This window comes from Tamandua tetradactyla, chromosome 19 (assembly GCF_023851605.1).
Source record: "Tamandua tetradactyla isolate mTamTet1 chromosome 19, mTamTet1.pri, whole genome shotgun sequence".
Lineage (NCBI taxonomy): Eukaryota > Metazoa > Chordata > Mammalia > Pilosa > Myrmecophagidae > Tamandua > Tamandua tetradactyla.
In genome coordinates, this window is record NC_135345.1 from 68,983,723 (window position 1) to 69,006,807 (window position 23,085).

Here is a 23,085-nt window from a genome sequence, read left to right on the forward strand (position 1 = left end):
ATTCCATTTGTAATCAGCCAAAGGGGAGTGTCTTCTGCAATTAGTGATGCTAAATGCAATCATGGGAAGCCTTTTAAGGAGGACTCAGAGGAGACAGGTTCCATTCCTGCTTTGGCTGGTGAGCCTCTCCTGTGGAGTTCATCCAGGCAATCGGAGTCATCAGTTTCGCAGCCTGCCCTGTGGATTTTGGACTCTGCGTTCCTATGGTCATGTGAGACACTTTTATAAATTTTATATTTGCAAGTGTTCCCTGTTGATTCTGTTTCTCTAGAGAACCCTAACTAATACATCTTGGTACCAGGAGTGGTTCTTAAGGAACAGAATCCTAAAAATGGGTTTTTATGAATGGTTTTCTACTCTGACTGGACTCAGAGACACTAAGGACTCTGATTCCCATAATCAGAATGACACTCCCAATCCATGGACTGAGTTGGCAAAGGAGATAGTTAAAATATCATCATTCAATTTTCACTTGTACTAATGCTTCACTTGTACGAAGCCAGACTCTGGGGGAGAATGTTTTTGACACCTTTACAGAGTTTTGTAGAAATAGGAGTTATAGAGATGTTGGTTGGTTGTTAGATACACTGTCTACATTAAAGGGTGAAAGGGATGGGCTTAAGGCTTCAAACGAGAAGCTTAAGCGCCGTCTGAAAGATGTAGAGGTTTCTATGAGTGTCCTGAAGGAAAATCTTATTTCCTGTAGCCGTAGACTTGAGATCTCTGAAGATCAGACTCAGAATCTTATTGTTAGAGTAGCAACTTTACAATGTAAACTGAAATCTCAGTCTTGCATGGTGTCTGCCGTTAAAGTGAGGGCATTGATTGGAAAGGAGTGGGACCCTGAAAAATGGGATGGTGACATATGGATTGATAATGATGTTGGGGGTGAGATTGAAACCCTAGACCATGCTGAGCTTTCTCTAGATAACCCTGTAATAGTCTGCCCTGAAGACATAGCCGCCCCACCTCCAGCCTGCCTTGAGGAATTGGCCACCCAACCTCCTCCTGAAGGGATTAGCCCTAGAGTTATTAATCCTGTTTCACCAGATGAAACTGCAAATGAAGGCCCTGAAGCAAATGGCTTGGAAGATATTTCTAATTCTTTTCATGACCCACCCCCACCACCCCTCATTTCTTCTAGACCTATAACTAGACTAAAGTCCCAATAGACCCCTAAAGGTGAGGTACAAAGTATCACACATGAGGAGGTATGTTATACTCCAAAAGAACTGAGTGAGTTTTCCAATTTATATAGAGAGAAATCAGGGGAATATGTGTGGCAATGGATTTTAAGAGTGTGGGATAATGGTGGGAGGAATATAAGGCTGGATCAGTCTGAATTTATTGATATGGGCCCACTAAGCAGAGATTCTGCATTCAATGTTATAGCTTGAGTGGTTAGAAAAGGTGTTAACATCTTGTTTGGGTGGTTGGTTGAAACATGGATCAAAAGGTGGCCAACATTACCTGAGGTTGAAATGCCAGAACTGCCCTGGTAAAATGTAGATGAGGAGATCCAGAGGCTTAGAAAGATTGGAATGTTAGAATGGATTTATCATGCAAAGTCTGCTCTTACACCCCAAGAATGTCCAGAGGATGCACCTTTTACCAGAACAGTGAGAAATAAGTTTGTGAGACTAGCACCATCATCCCACAAGAGCTCTGTGGTTGCACTTCTCTGTAGGTCAGATATTACTGTAGGAACTGCTGTCACTGAGCTGGAATCCTTAAACACAATGGGGATGACAGGATCCTGAGTTGGCAGAAGCCAGGTGGAAGCACTTAATCACCAAAGACAGGGTAGACACGGCTATTATAATAGACAACAAACTCAAAGGAGGCATCAAAATTATATGACATGCAGAGATTTGTGGCATTGGCTAGTAAATCATGGGGTGCCTAGAAATACAATAGAAGGGCAGTCTACTAAATTCTTGTTGGAGCTGTATAAACAAAAGAGTTCTAGGTCAAGGGAACAGAAGTCTAACCTGAATTACAAAAACACAGAGTCACGGCCCCCTAATCAATTTCCAGACTTGAAACAGTTTACAGACCCTGAGCCCCTTGAATGAAGGGGAGGCCAGGTCCCTATGGGGGAGAAACCTGTTACACTGCCACAAATTTATACTGTTAACCTTCCCCTAAGTATTCCCCAAGGAGACCGATGGCCTTTTATCAGGATAACTGTGCAATGGGGAAAAGGAAATGATCAGATATTTCGGGGATTATTAGACACTGGTTCAGAAGTGACATTAATTCCAGGGGACCCAAAACGTCACTCTGGACCACCAGTCAGAGTGGGGGCTTATGGAGGCCAGGTGATCAATGGAGTTTTAGCTCAGGTCCATCTCACAGTGGGTCCAGTGGGCCCCCGAACCCATCCTGTAGTTATTTCCCCAGTTCCAGAATGTATAATTGGCATAGACATACTGAGCAACTGGCAGAATCCCCACATTGGTTCTCTAACTCGTGCAGTGAGGGCTATTATGGTGGGAAAGGCCAAGTGGAAGCCACTAGAACTGCCCCTACCAAGCAAAATAGTAAATCAGAAGCAATACCATATTCCTGGAGGGATTGCAGAGATTAATGCCACTCTTGAGGACTTGAAAGATGCAGGGGTGGTGATTCCCACCACATCCCCGTTCAACTCTCCTATTTGGCCTGTGCAGAAAACAGATGGGTCTTGGAGAATGACAGTGGATTATTGTAAACTCAACCAGGTGGTAACTCCAATTGCAGCTGCTGTTCCAGATGTAGTATCATTGCTTGAGCAAATCAATACATCCCCTGGTACCTGGTATGCAGCTATTGATCTGGCAAATGCTTTTTTCTCAATAGCTATTAGTAAGGACCACCAGGAACAGTTTGCTTTCAGCTGGCAAGGTCAGCAATATACTTTCATTGTCCTACCTCAGGGGTATATCAGCTCTCCAGCCCTATGTCATAATCTTGTTCGCAGAGAACTTGATCGTTTCTGCCTCACACAAGACATCACACTGGTCCATTATATTGATGATATCATGTTGATTGGACCTAGTGAGCAAGAAGTACCAACTACTCTAGATTTACTGGTAAGGCATTTGCGTGTCAGAGGATGGCAGATAAATCCAACAAAAATAAAGGAACCTTCCACCTCAGTAAAATTTCTAGGTGTCCAGTGGTGTGGGGCATGTCGAGATATCCCTTCTAAGGTGAAGGATAAATTGCTGCATCTGGCCTCTCCCACCAAAAAAGAGGCACAACGCCTAGTTGGTCTTTTTGTATTTTGGCGACAACATATTCCTCATTTGGGTATGCTACTCGGGCCCATTTATCAAGAGACCAGAAAAGCTGCTAATTTTGAGTGGGGACCTGAACAAGAGGAGGCTCTGCGACAGGTCCAGGCTGCTGTGCAAGCTGCTCTGCCACTTGGGCCATATGATCCAGCAGATCCAATTGTGCTGGAAGTGTCAAATGGCAAATAGAGATGCTGTCTGGAGCCTTTGGCAAGCCCCTATAGGAGAATCACAATGCAGACCCTTAGGATTTTGGAACAAAGCCTTACCATCTGCTGCAGATAACTACTCTCCTTTTGAGAAACAGCTTTTGGCCTGCTACTGGGCCTTAGTAGAGACTGAACGCTTAACCATGGGCCACCAAGTTACCATGAGACCTGAGTTGCCATGAGACCTGAGCTGGGTGCTGTCTGACCCACCAAGCCATAAAGTTGGGCATGCACAGCAGCACTCTATTGTAAAATGGAAATGGTATATACGAGATAGAGCCAGAGCAGGTCCTGAAGGTGCAAGTGAGTTACATGAAGAAGTGGCACAAATGTCCATGGTTTCCACTCCTGCTACTACGTTACCTTCTCTTTCCCAGACCAGAGCTATGGCCTCTTGGGGAGTTCCTTACACTGAATTGACTGAGGAAGAGAAAACTCAGACCTGGTTTACAGATGGTTCAGCACGATAAGCAGGTACCACCCGAAGGTGGACAGCTGCAGCATTACAACCCCTTTCTGGGGTGTCCTTGAAGGACAGTGGTGAGGGGAAATCCTCCCAGTGGGCAGAACTTCGAGCAATGCACCTGGTTGTTCATTTTGCATGGAAGGAAAACTGGCCAGAGGTGCGTTTGTATACTGACTCATGGGCTGTTGCTAATGGTTTGGCTGGATGGTCAGGGACTTGGAAAGATCATAATTGGAAAATTGGTGACAAAGAGGTCTGGGGAAGGAGTATGTGGATAGACCTTTCTGAGTGGGCTAAAAGCATGAAGATATTTGTGTCCCATGTGAATGCACACCAGAGGGTGACTTCAGCAGAGGAAGATTTTAATAATCAAGTGGATAAGATGACCCGTTCTGTGGGTACCAGTCAGCCTCTTTCCCCAGCAACTCCTGTTATTGCCCAATGGGCTCATGAACAAAGTGGTCATGGTGGTAGGGATGGAGGTTATGCATGGGCTCAGCAACATGGACTTCCACTCACCAAAGCTGACCTGGCTACAGCCACTGCTGAGTGCCCAATCTGCCAGCAGCAGAGACCCACACTCAGCCCCTGATATGACACCATTCCCCGAGGTGACCAGTCAGCTACATTGTGGCAGGTTGATTATATGGACCACTCCCTTCATGGAAGGGGCAGTGATTTGTTCTAACTGGAATAGACACATACTCTGGATATGGGTTTGCTTTCCCTGCATGCAATGCTTCTGCCAAAACTACCATCTGTGGACTTACAGAATGCCTTATCCATCGTCATGGTATTCCACATAGCATTGCTTCAGATCAAGGAACACATTTCACAGCAAACGAAGTGCAGGAATGGGCACATGCTCATGGAATTCTCTGGTCTTACCATGTTCCTCATCATCCAGAAGCAGCTGGATTGATAGAACGGTGGAATGGCCTTTTGAAAACTCAATTATAGTGCCAACTAGGTGGCAAAAACTTGAAAGGCTGGGGTAATGTTCTCCAGGAAGCTGTGTATGCTCTGAATCAATGTCCGCTGTATGGTGCTGTTTCTCCCATAGCCAGGATCCATGGGTCCGGGAACCAAGGGGTGGAAATGGGTGTGGTGCCACTCACTATTACCCCTAGTGATCCACTAGGAAAATTTTGGCTTCCTGTCCCTGTGACTCTGAGCTCTGCTGGTCTACAGGTTTTAGTTCCAAAACGGGGTGTGCTTCTTCCAGGAGTAACAACAGATACCACTGAACTGAAAGTTATGATTGCCACCTGGTCGCTTTGGGCTAGTTATGCCTCTGGATCAACACACCGAAGGGGATTACATTATTTTCTGGGGTAATTGACCCTGACTATCAGAAGGAAGTAGGACTGAAACTACATAATGGAAGTAAAGAAGAGTTTTCTTGGAATATAGGAGATCCCCTGGGGCGTCTATTAGTACTACCATGCCCTGTGATTAAAATCAATGGAAAACTGCAACAACACAATCCAAGCAGGACTACTAATGGCTCTGAAACTTCAGGAATGAAGGTTTGGGTCACCCCACCAGGCAAAGAACCACAGCCAGCTGAAGTGCTTGCTGAGGGGAAAGGGAACATGGAATGGGTAGTGGAAGAAGGTAGTGATAAATATGAACTTCGACCACGTGATCAGTTACAGAAATGAGGACTGTAATGCTGTTTTGTTCATGTTATACTATTTAAGTTGTAAGATATCAAGTTTAAGAATGAATGTTGCCCAAGGATTTGCACCCTATTCTGGTGAGATTTAATGTGTTTCCAGTTATATGCAGGACAGTTGAGTATTGTCAGGTAAAAGAAAAAATGTGTGCTTACTTGTTTTCATTTGGAAATTAAGTACGGTCTAAGGTGATATATATCTATATATACATAGGTGCCAAGTTGACAAGGGGTGGACTGTCATGGTTAGGGACAGGTGTCAACTTGACCAAGTTGTGGTACCTGTTCATCTGATTGGGCAAGTGCTGGCCTGTCTGTTGCAATGAGGACATTTCATAGGATTAGGTCATGATCACGTCAGCTACATCCACAGCTGATTCTATTTGTAATCAGCCAAAGGGAAGTGTCTTCTGCAATTAGTGATGCTAAATACAATCATGGGAAGCCTTTTAAGGGGACTCAGAGGAGACAGGTTCCATTCCTGCTTTGGCTGGTGAGCCTCTCCTGTGGAGTTCATCCGGGCCATCGGAGTCATCGGCTTCGAAGCCTACCCTGTGGATTTTGGACTCTGCATTCCTATGGTCACGTGAGACGCTTTTATAAATTTTATATTTGCAAGTGTTCCCTGTTGATTCTGTTTCTCTAGAGAACCCTAACTAATACAGTGGAGTTATACAGAGAATATAGGTCTTAACAAATCAATATGAATGCTAAATCATTAACTTGATATCTCTTTTAGACTCCAGTATTTTAGAATAGACAGAAGTAAAAAGCTAAACTTGTGAAATTGTAACCCATGTCAAACTCTGAAATATGTTCTAAACTAATTGTGGTGCTGTGCTTTTAAATTTATAGTTTTTTTGTATATATGTTATTTTTCACAAAAAAAGAAGGAAAAAAGTCTATTGTGATGATAAAAAAATATTTAAGCTCTCTGATCTCCTCTATTATGGAGCAGCTAGAAAGAAAAATATGAGAGTATCGTATGGTAGCCCATGACAAACTCTGGGGTCTGTCCTGTAACTACCTGTTGATGAGTGCTTTGAAAATTATTGCTTTTTTATTTATTTGCTTTGTATATAGGTTACTATACAATAAAAAAGTTAAAAGTCAAAAAAATAAAGAATGTATGCTGGCTGTGAAGGGCTCTAAGTTTACCATATAGTTACTATGAATAATTCCCATCTTTCTCACTCTTCTCTATTTTCCACCCATTCTGTGGGGGGAGGGGGAACCATTGGTAGAATGGCTTCCATCCAGTTAGGCTAAGAGTACTCGCAATGTAATGTGAGAATTGTAGTGAGTGAAATTTGTTTGACAGTCAGATTACATGACAGATGAGCCTACCAACAGCACTTGGGATGTGTGGCTAGGGGTACAAAGGCAGTGAGGAATGACAGAGACACAGAGGAAATAAAGGGTTTTTCCAGGAAACAGATGATCCAACAGAGAATAAAAATGAAGCTGTTTTGAGAAAAGGTAGATAAAGACTTCTGGATAAACTGCATTAATAACTAGCTACATGGACTGGCGATTAGAAAATATTGCAAAGGCAAACATCAGGGTAAGAGGATAGCTCAGCATTGCTGAATGGATCTATGTGCCTAGAAAGAGGAGATTATGAGAAATTTCTGGGAATGGAGCTCAATTAAACTCAAAGTCGATATGTTTATGGAGACCCTATTTTACACAGCACTGTTCTCACAGTAGAAGAAATTTAAAAAAAAAAAAAAAGAAAAGCTTCCTTATCTTAACTTAGAAAGGAAAGAAGGCAATAAACAAAATAAATTATTAATGAATTAGAACATGATAAATGCCATGGGGATAAATAAAGCAGGATAGATGTCCCTGGATGGAAAATGGAAATTAAAAATTGTAAAAATATAGTCAGGAAAGGCTTCAAGAATAAGGTGGCATATGAGTAAAACTGCATGGAGGAAAAGGAATTAGACATGTGGACAACTGAGGAAAGTCATTCAAAGCAGAGCTTTGAATAAATATAATACACTATATGTCTAGTATATTCTAGGACCTGCAAAGGTCAATGTAGCTGGAATGGAGTAAACAGCAGAGAGAAAAGTAGAAATGATAAGAGATGAGAGGGAGTGGAATTGGGGCATATTGGGAAGGCTTTATAGACCACTGTAAGGTCTTGGGCTTTTGAGCAGAGCAAAGACCTGACTTGATTGCCAGGGGCTTTGGGTTCAGTGTGGCCTGGTTGGTTTGTAAATTTGTTATTTGTACATACAGAGGACAACTGTAAAAAGGATACCAATTCTCCAGACTTGAATGGAGAATTGAATGATTCTTCCTTCAATCAATAAATATTTATTGAGTGAACAAACATATGCCTAACTAAGCTCTAGAAACCCAATAGTGAGGATAGCACAGGTCTGCCATGGAAACTTAAGATTTATGGGGAGACAGAGAGCTTCTTTTGCTGCTCAGATGTGGTCTCTCTAAGCCAACTCTGCAAATAAACTCACTACCCTTCCCCTCCCTACAAGGGACATGACTTCCGGGAGTTTAGGTCTCTCTGGCAATGTATAATCTGATTCTCAGGGATACACCTGGTCCTGGCATCATGAAATACAGAATGCCTTCTTGACCAAAAGGGGGAAAAGAAATGAAACAAAATAAAGTTTCAGTGGCTAAGAAATTTAAAATAGAGTTGAGAGGTCATTCTGGACATTCCTCTTATGCAAGTTTCAGCCAGATATTGCAAATGGCCACAGTATGCCAAGCTCCAACTAGAGAATACCCTGGGCTCTATCTAAGACACTATAAAAGTTTTTCTTAGTAAGTTTATTTTTTTTCAGAAACTTAAGACCTCCAGATTGTTCCTAGGCCAAATAAGCCATGAAACCCAGAAGTAAGTCTCTCCAAGAACATCAACCAGTTTCATTTCTCTACCCCAAAAGGTCAACACCCCTTTCCAGCACACAGAAGTTGAAAAGGTCATTGCCCAAATATCCCTGAAGATTGAGAGAATGATCAAATGAGAGGGAAGTGCTGTAATTGAGAAATTAGGATTAGCAAATGATTATGGCTACTGACTCATTATATAGATATTTCTTTTTAGTTTCTAGTGTATTAAAAAAGCTACAAGGAAATATCTGAAATTGGTGAACTGTATTCCAAGAGCCTTGATTTTTTTATAGTGATTGTATAACTATATAGCTTTTATCTTGTGATTATATGATTATAAAAACCTTGTGACTGACACTTCCTTTATCCAGTGTATGGATAGATGAGTAATAAAATAAAGACAAAAAAATTAAGTGAGGGGATAAAGGGGTATGGGATGTGTTGAGTGTTCTTTTTTATTTTTATTTCTATTTTGGAATAATGAGAATGTTCTAAAATTGATTGTGGTGTATGATGTATATGATGGTACTGTGAGCCATTGATTGTATACTTTGGATGGATTATATGATATGTGTATATACTCAATAAAATTGCATTTAAAAAATATTTATGGGGTGCTGAGATGAGCTCAGCATGAGGGGCCAAGGAAGGCACCACAAATCGGGAAAATTAAGACACACATAAGAGTCTTTTAAGATGAGAGCAGAGGACTCATGTCTCAGAGGACAAAAACCTCACCCCTGAGTTCCTCATCATATTTACTGAGAAGCCTCAAAACAGCAAGCATCTTTCAAGGATGCTAATAAGTTGTTTTTCATCCAAACTGCCACATCAATATTATTCTCAGGCATGCCATACAAGGTTCAATTGTTTCCTTCTGCAAAACAATCATGTGCTCACCAGGACAGTGTTCTGCCTGGCAGGACCTGGTGTTCCAAGGTCTACACCTTTGTTTGTGTTACGGAAACATTCTGACCTTTGGCCATTTTTCCAATATGGGGAGAAAGAATTGAGCACAACTCAGGTGTGCAGAAATACACATTTATTTATTTGTGAAAAAAAACTAACTTGCTCACTGGTCTCTGTTTCAGTTAGTAAGCTGGCAGAATGATATACCAGAGATGGAATGGCTTTTTAAAAAGGAAATTTATTAAGTTGCAAGTTTACAATCCTAGGCCATGAAAATATCCAAATTAAGGCACAAACAAGAGTTTACCTTCACTCAAGAAAGGCTAATGAAGTTTGGGGTTTCTCTCTCAGCCGGGAGGGCACATGGTGAGGTCTCCTAACTTTCTCTTCCAGTTTCTTGTTTCATGAAGTTCCCCTGGGCATTGTTCTCCTTCATCTCCAAAGGTCTCTTGCTGTGTGGGCTCTGTCTGTTCTTATTGCTCTTTCCAAAATGGTTCCCTTTTAAAGGGCTCCAGTAAGCAACCCCACCTTGAATGGGTGGAGACAAATCTCCACGAAACCATCTAATCAAAAGTTACCACCCACAATTGGGTGGGTCACATCTCCTTGGAAACAATAAAAAAGATCCCACCCAGCAATATTGATTGAGGACTGAAGGACATGGCCTTTCTAGGGTACTTAACAACTTCAAACCAGCACAGCCTCCATTTACACTCAGAAGCTGGAAAAAGAAAAGTAATTACCCATTCACAGTAACTTATTCTCTTTGTATTTAAAACAAAACCGAGACCTCTTACAATTTAGCTCTGTTTCTCTGGTCTTCCCAGTTGTTTGGGTTTTTCCTCTCAGTGGAAGGGAAGCTGACATAATAAGATACCCATGTGACCTGCTGAGGTGACCACCCACTCCATCATGGTTATGAGCCTCTGTCCTTTCATGCTTTGTCAGTCCTGGCTGTTCTCTCAGCTTATCAGAATCAGTGACAGTGGGCTGTGGCTCTGACAACCACACTGGAAATGCTGCAGACAGCTCAGAGGCTGAATAATAGCTCTTCTAATCTGCAATTAAAAGCGTCCTCCAATAAAACTACATTAAAGAAAATGGGAACGAAGCAGAATGGAAAGACAAAAAATTGAAGAGGCAGAATCTGAAGAATCTGTGGTGGGAAAAGTACTGGGATCAATACACAGTGAATGGAAAAGTGGAGATTTCCTGAACTAGAAAGAATTTACAGATTACAGACGATACTTGGGAGCCTGAAAAAAATTTAGATTGTTCAGAGTTAATCGAAGCATTTCTTAATTTTCAAAAAAAAGGTAAAGAAAAAAACATACAAAAAGAAAATCTTTATCTGACAATGAATCTGATGACATCAAATCAAAGAGAAAAGAGATGCTGCTGACAAACTGAGAGGTTTTGCTAGAGGTCTTGATCCTGAACCCATAACTGGTGCCACAGACAGCAGTGGAGAATTCAGGTTTCTCTTGAAATGGAAAGATTCAGATGACATAGACTTGGTGCTGGCAAAAGAGGCAAACATGAAGTGTCCTCAAATTGTACTTACTTTTGATGGAGTGAGACTAACTTGGCATTCTTGTCCAGAAGATGAAGTTCAATAATTGTTTGCATTGCTTTTTTTTTTGTGTGTGTGTGTATATATAGATACACAATACATATATAATGGTGTCTTGGGTTTTTTATATATTAGTATGAAGAATGACTATATTCTAATGGAAATCAAGTGTTTTATGTTTATTTTGAAGTAATAATATTGGGGTAATTTTTAGGGGGTTGAGGGGATATTAGCTTTGTTTTTTTCTTTATTTTTTTGCATCAGCATCACTGGTAACTTTGAACAAATAAAAGATTTCTGTAATTGTTTCATTTATCAGAAAAGAACATTTACTACCATGTTATATTATTTCCTTTGCATTAGAGAAGAGCTTTTCTAATGTGGGAAAAAAAAATTTCATAGTAATTACTGAATCAGAACTTCTGTTTAACCCATATATGTCTAAGAATCACTCTGACTATTCTGTGTTTTTTTAATTTTTTTGTTTGTTTGTGTGTATATAAACACATATTTAATTTTTATTATTATTATCTTTTATATTCATCAAAAACAAAAACCATTCAAAACAAAAATGGCATTTCACAACCATAGATAAGTCTGTAGTGCTTCTGGAATGCCATTATTCTGAGCAAACCAAGGAATCACTTTAAGTTACACTGAAAATTCTCCTGAAGTCATAAACTTTCAAGTCAAATAGATGATTTAGTAATTAATTGCACAATTTAAATATGATACAAATAATTGAAATTACATAATTTAAAGCATCCAGATCAAAATCCATGTCTATAATCTAGAGTCATATAAATGCAAAATATTTCCAAAACTCTGAGAGGAAAATCCACCACAACCAACAATTTCCCCACCCAGATGAGAAAACAAGGCAAATTTTGTGTTTTCATTAGCCAAACAAAGCTTAGCTAAATGGGTATTTAAAGGTTTCTCCTAAAGAGTCATTCATTTATGGAAAGTTGGAATCCCTGTACTGTATTGACTACAAAGTTCATAATCCAGGGAAACCTAATCAGATGGTCAGAGATGTTGCCATTTCAGACTTGTTGGTGTAAATGGGTAAACAGACTTTTGTAATCTAAACTATCGACCTGCATGTTCTTTCTTTAACCCCAATGCATCCTTACATGTAGGCTCAATATTTTCAGTATTTGGGTTATTTGTACAGCATAAGCCAAGAAAAACAATAACTTCAGAGTAATCAGAATGTTATCCAACTGTGTGTTGTTTACTTTATTGTTAATACTGGTAAACTGTGGCCAATAAATAGTTTTATATCCCTTTAAAAAATACATCAGTGGATCCCCCTGACCACTGATGACTTGTCTTTACCTTGGCCCTCATTGATAGTGCTGGTTCTCTGTGACTTAGGATGTCCCCCAACTGGCCCCCAACTTTGGATTATCCACCACAGGTATATTAGCCCCCAACTTTCAGCCACATTCCACATAACCCTAGGGACATGTAAACATTTGTGGATCTTCTTCATGCTACTCACAGGCTGCAAGGAACCAAATAGTGTAAGTGCCTATAACCACTTCATGTTGGAGGGAAGCATATGTAGGACATTCTTCTCCCAGCCACTCTGAGAGAAATCCAAAAATCACCAGACTCTGGTTTAATATTTCCCAAACAAAGCTTTCTGACTTGGTTCTATTATATTTATTTTCCCCAAACCCAGGTGCAAATCCTGAGAATGGGGCAAGGTGTAGGCCTTACACCTATCTAAGTTCTGCTACACCCCTATCTCTCCTCCTCCCAGGCTCCTAGTCCAGCTGGGAAAGGGCACTTATCGCCCTCTGTGTGAAAAATGCCCTGAGAAGCCTGTATCCTCTTTACTCAATAGCATAGTCTCAGGACCCCTTTACACACTTAAAATGTGAGGACCCCACAGAGCTTTTATAATGTGGGTTATATGTATTAATATTTAATGCATTAGAAATTAAAACTGAGATAACATTATGATATTTATTTATAAATTAATTTTAAAATAAAGTCAAATGTTGACATATAACATTTTATGGTCAGAAAAAAATTTCAAAATAAAAATATTTAATTAAAAGAGTGGCATGTTTTGTTTTGCAATCTCTTCAATATCTGTCTTAAAAGAAAGCATTTAGATTACCATCTCTGCTTCTGCATTCAATGCATAAAAATATGTTGTTTTGGTTGAAGTATATGAAGAAAATCTGGGCATACAGATATGTGTTTGGAAAAGAGAGGAAGAATATTTTCATATACTTATGTATACTCTTCTTTGATACTGTGCCAAAACAATAAGTGGCAAACTGTTAAAGGTTAGTTGCAATATACAATCTGAAAAACAATATTAATGAATTTTTCAAACTGGTATGTTAAAATCCGCTAGTCTCTCTTAAACTTTGAATGGTTTTTTAACCATACATATTATTGTATCATACATTGGTCATTTTGAAAATATTGATTCACTGAGTAATACAGACCTTACAAATATTGTCACATTTCTCTACAGAACAGCAAAAACACAGTTGTTAATATCTCATCAGCAAAGTCTTCAGGTATTAGGACTCCATAAGCTCAAAAAAGCAATAAAGATTTCCTCGGGACCCACAGAGGAGTCCTCCTCCATGATTCTGGGACTACTTGGGCCTCAACAACTACTTCTTTGGTTGTGAGTGAAACCTAAAAGAAGAAAGTCATCAGCTGAGCTGCTGACAATGCAACCACTGGCAGAGTGTAGTATGTAGAGTAAACCGTATGACCCTATGACAATTTTTGTAAAATGGAGAGAACAGAATGGATCAAGAGGCTTCTTTAACTCTTGAACAGACAAAAGAGGTGAAGACACAAGAGAGACAATGAAGACGGGCAATTGAAGGACCCAAGGAAAGTCGAGATTGTAAGATCTCATAAGCTGGAATGGTCAAGCTAGAACCATCCTTCAGTGCAGCAGGCTCAAGGGCCCATGGTATGTGTTGCAGAAGTGCTCATATTTCTATGTTATGATGAATACCTCAGTATACAGAGTTAGGTGAGGTAGCATACACTGATCCCAAGTTCTACATGACACCTATTAGTTCTGCAGAACATTGGACTTTGCTGAAAGGTTCCCTACCATGTTAATGATTGATATACCTATTTCTTATGTTTGGATAGGAAGCACTTTAAACAAAAGCTCATTGGTCTCTACTAGGAGCAAAGGAAAGGGAGTTCAACCATACTCCAATTGCAGATTTGATTAACAAATTGTGACTGCTGAATACCAGTAACAAGCAAAGACAAATCTACAACACAAATGAGAAATAAATCTCATCATCCCTGCCACCAGCAGAAAAAACACAGGGCTGAGGAAAAAAACAGAAAATCAGAGGTTATTGGATTTGGCTGAGCTCAGAATACTGGGAAAGGGCTGTGCCCCAAGAAAAGGGGCACATAGAGCCAAGTACCAACTCCAGGTCTGATTGACAAACCCAGGAGGTTGGGGACCAACTCTGTGAATAGATTTTTTAAGCAGCCCACCAAAGAAAACATTCTCCCTTTTCAACTCTGTCTCAGGGAGGGGTGAGAGTAGGGCTGAATGAAAGGCAAAGTAACTAATCAGGTGAAGAAGATGGTTCCCTAAAGGGCTTCCCTGAGGAATGTGGGGAGAGCCCAGCTCACATAGTGGCTCTCACTCAGAGAATTTAAACCCAGGAACTGGAATATCAACAGCAGTTTCACACTACAAACAGCAGTGCCCAGCCTGTCTCAAACATGCAACACTCTCATCCTACAAAAAGTGAGTCCCAGCCTGTCTCAAATAGGATCACATCTGGAGGGGAAGGAGGTAGCTTGATAGTCCTGCAACTTTTTTCCAGCCTTCAAGGAATGAGAGAATAAAGAACAGCTCTCCCACCAACCCAAAAGAAAAAGAGGTGGGGCAAAGCCCAGTACAGATGTGACTGTTATTAACAGAATTCAGATGCCAAGAGTTGGAAATCAGAAACAGTTTAAGCCACCTTCAGCCTCAGCCTCTGTCTCAAGCACAGCCCTGGCAGGGACAGGGTCTGCCAAAAATTAAAACACAGTACCACTTGATGCCTGTGGGGAACAGCAGGTTGACAAGTGCCATCTGCTGGGCAGAAAAAGCACAGAATTAAGAGACTTCAGAGAAAGACCACCTTGCTGAGTCTCATCCCCAGGAAACTTTGATACTGATTACACCCCATTCATGAGTTCTTAACCTGTCCTGTTCATAAAAAATTGATTAGGGTTTATCCTATCTGGGAGATCCCTCAGAATAAAAGTTTCCAGAGGTAACAAAAGGAGTTTTAAAAACATATAAAGGCAAAAAAACAAAACAAAACAAAACAAAACAAACAAAAGAACCACATATCAACATCCCCTGAGGAAGAAGAGGGAAGAGGAAAGCTTCTTCCTGGGGATGAGACAACTGCATACAATAAAACGGTAGCTAAAACATTCCAGTAGACAAGGCAAGAATCAGAAAAATAAGAGGTGAAATTCTGGTCAGTTATAAATAAGCTAGGTGAGAGATATAGAATAAATTGATCCAAACGTCAAAGAACAATTAGAGAACAAAGACAACCTACAAGAAAACCCTAGGCAAAAGAGAGAAAATGACCTCCAGAATACAGTAATCAAGAAAATCAGATACCTAGCCACCAGCAAAAAATCATAAGCCATACTAGGAAGCAAGAAGATAAGACCATTGAAAGGAGCAAACCAAAATTTCAGATGAGATACAGGACTTGAAACAGCTAATTAAAGATGTTCAAACAAATCTTCTAATCAAATCAATGAGTTGAAGGGAAAATGTGGTAAAAGAGATGAAGGATATAAGAAAGACACTGAGTGACCATAAAGAACTCAGAACCTTGGGGAAAATGACAAAACTTGTGGCACAATGAAGAGATTAAATGAAAGGAATAATTGAAGAAATGAAAAAACAAAATTGAGACTTGTAACAGCACACTTGAAGTGGCAGAAAAGTGGATTAGTGAAATAGAGGACAGAAGATCTGAAATACTACACACAAAAGAACAGATAGAGAACAAAAAAGGGAAGAATATGAGCAGACTTTCAGGGAATTGAACACGACAAGATGAAGCACATAAATATACATGTTATGGGTATCCCAGAAGGAAAAGAGAAGGGAAAGGGGGCAGAAAAACTAATGGAGGAAATAATCATTGAAAATTTTCCAACTCTTATGAAAGACATAAAATTAAAGGTCCAAGAACTACAGCATATCCCAAACAAAGTAGATCCAACTAGACCTAGTGCATGACACTTACTAATCTAATTATGAAATGCCAAATGCAAAGAGACTTCTGAAAGTGGCAAGGAAAATAATCCATCACATAAAAGAGAAGCTCAAAAAGAGTGTGTGGATTTTTCCATAGAAACCATGGAGGCAAGAAGGCAACAATATGATGTATTTAAGACACTGAATGAGAAAAACTGCCAACCCAAGATTCAATATCCAACAAAACTGTCTTTCAAAAATGAGGGACAGTTTAAAATATTTAAATATAAACAGACACTGAGAGAGTTTGTGAGCAAGAAATCTGCTATATAAAAAATACTGAAGGGAATGCTACAGGCAGATAGAAAAGACAGGAAAAAAAGAACTGGAGAAGAGTGTAGAAATGAAGAGTATCAGTAACTAGAAGAGTAAAAAGAAAGAAAACAAAATAAGTTATGACATGAAATCCAAAGGACAAAATGGCTGTACAGACTTTACCATGATAACATTAAATGCTAATTGATTAAACTCTCTAATCAAAAGACATAAACTATTAGAATATATTTTTAAAACAGAATTCATCTATATGCTATTTACAAGAGATTTGCTTTAGACCAAAAGGCAAAACTAGGTTGAAAGAGAAAGGTTGGAAAAATATATTTCATGTAAACAATAACAGAAAAGACAGGTGGTAGTTATACTACCAAACAAATTAGACTTCAAATATAAAATAATTAAAAGAGAAAAAGAGGAATACTATGTATTAACAAAAGGGACAATTAGTCAAGAAGAAATAACAATCATGAATATGTATACACCTAGCCAGAGTACCCAAAACACTTGAGATAAACACTGACAACACTGAAGGGAGAAGTGGGCATTCTACAATAATAGTTTGAGACCTCAATACATAACTCTTATCAGTGAATTGAACATCTAGACAGAGGATCAATAAGGAAGCAGAGATCTTGAATAATATGATAAATAAACTAGACTTAACAGAGATTTACAGAACAATGCATTCCACGGCAGGAAGATATACATCTCTCCAAGTGCCCACGGGTCATTCTTCAGGATAGACCACATGTTTGATCACAATCAGGTATTAATAAATTTTAAAAGATTGAAATTCTGCAAAATACTTTCTTGGACCATAATGGAAATAAGTTGTAAACCAATAACAGGTGGAGAGCTGGAAAATACACAAATATGTGGAGGTTAAACAACCAGTGAATCAAGGAACAAATTATAAGAGAAATCAATAAATATCTCAAGGCAAATGAAAAGGAGAACACACCATATCAAAAACATGGGATGAATTGAAGATAGTGCTCAGAGAGAAATTTATTGCCCTAAGTTCCTATACGAAAAAAGAAGTAAGAGCAAAAAACTACTCAGCTGGAGGAGCTAGAGAAAGAAAAGCAACCTAACCCAAAAGCAAACAGAAGGAAAGAAATAACAAAAATTAAAGCTGAAATGAAATGGAGAACATGAAAACAATAGAGAGAATCAACAAAACCGTAGTTTGTTCTTTGAGAAAATCAATAAAATTGATAGATTTTTGTTCAATAAAATTGATGGACAAAAAGAGAGAGAGAGAGAATGCAAATAAATAAAATCAGAAATTGGAAAGGGGACATAATTACTGACCCTGGAACAATAAAGGAGATAATGAGAGGATAGTATGAGCAACTATATACGAACAAACTGAACAACTTAGGTGAAATGGACAACTTCTCAGAAAAGCATGAACAATTAATACTGACTTAAGAAAAAATAGAACACTTCAACAAATCAATCATAAATAAAGACATTGAATCAGTCATCAAAATCCTCCCCCAAAAAGAAAAGCCCAGGACCAGATGGCTTCACATGTGCATTCTACCATGCATTCAAGAAAAAATTAGTATCAATCCTTCTCAAACTTTTCAAAAAAATTGAAGAGAATAGAAAGCCAACTCATTCTATGAAAATTAATACAAAGCCAGATAAAGATATTACAAGGGAAAAAATTATAGGCCAACCTTTTTAATGACTAGAGATGCAAAAATCCTCAACAAAATATTTGCAATCAAATCCAGCAGCACATTAAAAGAATTATACACCACTACCAAGTGGGTTTTATTTCAGGTATGCAAAGGTGGTTCAACAAAAGAAAATCATTAATGTAAGACACCAAATCAATAGATCAAAGGGGATAACCACATGATCATCTTGATTGATTAAGATAAGGTATTTGACAACATTCATCATCCTTTCTTGATAAAAACACTTCAAAGGATAGGAATAGAAGGAAACTTCCTCAACATAATAGAGGGCATATACAAAAAACCCACAGCTAACAAAATACTCATTGGGAAAGACTGAAAGTTTTCTCTCTAAGAACTGGAACAAGACAAGGATAACCACTTTTACCATTTGTTCTAGTTTGCTAGCTGCCAGAATGTAATATATCAGAAATGGAACAGCTTTTTAAAAAGAGAAACCTATTAAGTTGCAAGTTTGCAATTCTAAGACTGTGAAAATGTCCCAATTAAAGCCAGTCTATAGAAATGTCCAGATTAAGGCACCAACAAGATGTCAACTTCACTCAGGAAAGGCTGATGAAGTTCAGGGTTTCTCTCTCAACTGGAAAGGCACATGGAAAATATGGTAACATCTGTTGGCTTTCTTTCCAGATTTCCTGCTTCATGAAGTTCACTCAAGGATGTTTTGCTTCTTCATCTCCATAAGTCTCTAGCTATGTGGGCTCTCATGATTCTCATGGCTATCTCGTCATTCTAAAGTTTTCTCCAAAATGCTTCCTTATTTAAAGGATTACAGAAAACTAATCAAGGCCCACCTGCAATGGATGGAGTCACAGCTCCATCTAATCAAAAAGTTAATACCCACAATTGGGGGTATCACATCTCCATGGAAGTAATCTAATCAAAAGATTCCAACCTACATTACTGAATAGAATTTAAAAGAAATGGTTGCTCCCACAAGATTGGATCAGGATTAAAACGTGGGTTGTCTGAAGTACACAAAACTTTCAAACCAACACATCATTGTTATTCAACATTGTGTTGAAAATTCTAGCTAGAGCAATTAGGCAAGAAAAAAAAATAAAGAGAATCTAGATTGGCAAGAAAGAAGTTGTTCTAGTTTGCTAGCTGCTGAAACGCAATATACCAGAAACAGAATGGCTTTTAAAAAGAGGAATTTAATGAATTGCTAGTTTACAGTTCTAAAGCCAAGAAAATCTCCCAATTAAAGCAAGTCTATGGAAATGTCCAACCTAAGGCATCCAGGAAAAGATACCTTGGTTCAAGAAGGCCAATGAAGTTCAGGATTTTTCTCTCAAGTGAGAAGGCACATGGTGAACACAGTCAGGGCTTCTCTCTCATCTGGAAGGGCACGTGGCAAATACAGCATCATCTGCTAGCTTTCTCTCCTGGCTTCCAGTTTCATGAAGCTCCCCAGGAGGCATTTTCCTGCTTCATCTCCAAAGGTCACTGGCTGGTGTACTCTCTGCTTCATGGTGCTGCAGCATTCTCAGCTCTCTCTGAATCTCCCATTCTCCAAAATGTTTCCTCTTTTATAGGACTCTAGTAAACCAATCAAGACCCACCCAAATGAGTGGAGACATGTCATCATCTAATCTAGCTTAACAACCACTTCTGACTAAATCATATCATCCAAGGAGATGATCTGATTACAGTTTCAAACATACAATATTGAATAGGGATTACTCTACCTTATGAAATGGGATTTTGATTAAAACATGGCTTTTTTAGGGGGGCATACATCCTTTCAAACCAGCACAGAAGTAAACTTTCATTGTTTTTGAATGACATGATCCTATATGCAAAAAAACCAAAAAAGCTACAGTAAAGATATAAGAGCAAATAAATGAGTTCAGCAAAGTGGCAGGATACATAGTAACAGGGAAAACACATTAGTGTTTCTAAACACCAGTAATGAACAATCTGAGGAAGAATTCCAGAAAAAAACATCCATTTACAATATCAACCATAATAATCAAATATTTAGGAAAAAATATACTGGGGATATAAAGACCTATACACAGAAAACTACAAAAACTTGCTAAAAGAAATCAAGGAAGACCTAAATACCAAATCAAGGAAAGACATACCATATTCATGGTTGGAAGACCAAACATAATTAAAATGTCAACTCTACCCAAGTTGATTTATAGATTCAATGCAATACTGATCAAAATCCCAACAACTTAATTTGCAGAAATAACAAAAACAATAATCAAATTTATTTGGAAAGGTAGGGCCCCCCCCAAAGGCCAAATATACCTTGAGAAAGAAAAATGAAGTGGAAGGTCTCAAACTATCTGGCTTTAAAGCATATTACAAAGCTACAGTGATCAAAACCACTTGGTAATGACATTAACATAGATACACTGACCAATGGAAATGAAATGAAAGTTCAGAAATAAACTTTTCTATCTACAGATAATCAGTTTTTGATAAGGTAGCCAAGTCCACTCAATGCAGCCTCTTCAAGAAATGGTGCTTGGAGGACTGGATATAAATAGACATGGATAGATAGATAGATAGATGATAGATAGATAGATAGATAGATAGATAGATATAGAGATATAGAGATATGGAGAAAAAGGATGAAAGATGACCCCAACTCACACCTTACACAAAAATTAACTCAAAATGTATCAATGACCTAAATATTATAGCTAAGGCCATAAACATTTTAGAAGAAAGTGTAGGAAAATAGCTTAAAGATCTTGTGGCAGAAAGTGGTTTCCTAGAACTTGCACCCAAAACACATGCAATGAAAAGAAGTAGAAAAATGAGATCTCCCAAAAGTGAATACTTTTCTGTGTCAAAGGACTGTGACAGGAAAGCTAACTTACTAAATGGGAGGCAATATTTGGAAACCACATGTCAGGTAAGAGGTTTTTTTAATTTGTTTTTATTTTTTATTATTATTTTTCATTTGGGATAAGACTTTAATATGCAGAATGTGTAAAGAGATCCTACAACTCAACAATAAAAAGACAAACAACCCAATTTAAAAATGGGCAAAAGACATGGATAGACAGTTTTCCAAAGAGGAAAGAAAAATGCTCAAAAGAATATTAAAAGATGCTTAACTTTACTGGCTATTAGGGAATGCAAATCAAAACCACAATGAGATATCACCTCACACCTGCTAAAATTACCATTATCAAAAAAATAGAAACTACAAGTGCTGGAGAGAGTGTAGAGATATAGGTATACTTTTTCACTGTTGGTGAGAATGTAGAATGGTGCAACAACTCTTGAAGGAAGTTTGGTGGCTCCTCAGGAAGCTAAGTATAAAATTGTTGTATGGCCCAGGAACTCCATTATAAGGTTTATATACTTGGAAGAACTAAAAATAGGGACATAACAGTCATTTTCACACTGATGTTTATAGTGGCATTATTCATGATTTCCAATAGATGGAAATAGCTCAAATGCCCATCCCAACTGCAGAGTGGATAAACAAACTTTGGAATATGCATATGATAGAATATTACACAGCTGTAAGATGTAATAAAGTCATGAGGCATGCAACAACATAAATGAACCTATAAGGACATTATTTTGAGTGAAATAAGCCTGAAACAAAAGGACAAATACTGTATGGTCTCACTAATATGAGCTAATTATAATAAGCAAACTCTGAAAGCTAAAGTTGAGAACACCAGTTATCAGGAGATAGTGGGTAGAGACTGGGCATTTGATGCTTAAGGAGTACAGAATGTTTAACAAGATTGATTGCAAAGATTCATAAATGAATATTACAATACTTTGCAAGCATAGCACAATATTGTAGGTATAATGAACAAAGCTGAGTGTGAGTGGGGATGAAAGAGGACAGCTAAGGAATGGATGGCACCAGAAGGAAAGATAGAGGATAAAAACTGAGACTGTATAACAGTGAAGCCTGGAATGGACAATGATGGTGATTAAATGTACAAATTCAAGAAAGAGTTTACATAAGGGAAAACAAGTATGTCACCATTCCAAGGTGATAAAAATGGGATGGTATATGTAAAAAATGCAATTAATGCAAACCAGGGTCTATAATCAACAGTAACACTATAATATTCTTTCATTAATTATAACAAAAGCAAAATACCAAACATAAATATCAGTGTGACAGGGAGATAAAGGAGAGGCATGGGATCTTTTTCTGTTTCTCTTATATTTTCCCTCTTCTTTCTTTGCAGAAAAAATTGAAATCTCATATAAATTGTGGTGGTGAATGCATAACTATGTGATTATACCAGAAACCATTCACTGTACATTCCAATTGGGTGTATAGTATGTGAACAAAATTTTCAAAAAATGAACAGAAAGATAAAGCACTGGAGAAGATGTGGAGAGAGATATATACCTATTACTGTTGTTAGGGAAATACAGTGGTGCAGGCCCTCCTGGAGGGCTGTGTGGTGATTCCACAGGAGACTAAGTATTGAATTGCCATATGATCCTGCAATCTAGTTATTATGTATATACACAGGAGAATTGAAAGCAGGTACACAAATAGACATTTGCACACTGGTGTTTATGGCAAATTTTTTCACAATTACCATTTCATTGGGGTGGCATGAGGGTACATCAGTTGATGAGCAGAAAGGTGAACTCATGTGTTTACATAGGATGAAATATTGTGTACTGCACAAAGGAATGAAGTTGTGAGGCATGCAATGAGGGGACATCATGTTGAGCAAAATAAACCTGAAATGAGAGAACAAATATTGTATGGTCTTTATCATGGTCAGGTTCATGTGTCAACTTGGCCAAGTGGTGGTACCTGTTTGTCTGGTTGGGCAAGTGCTGGCCTGTCTGTTGTGATGAGGACA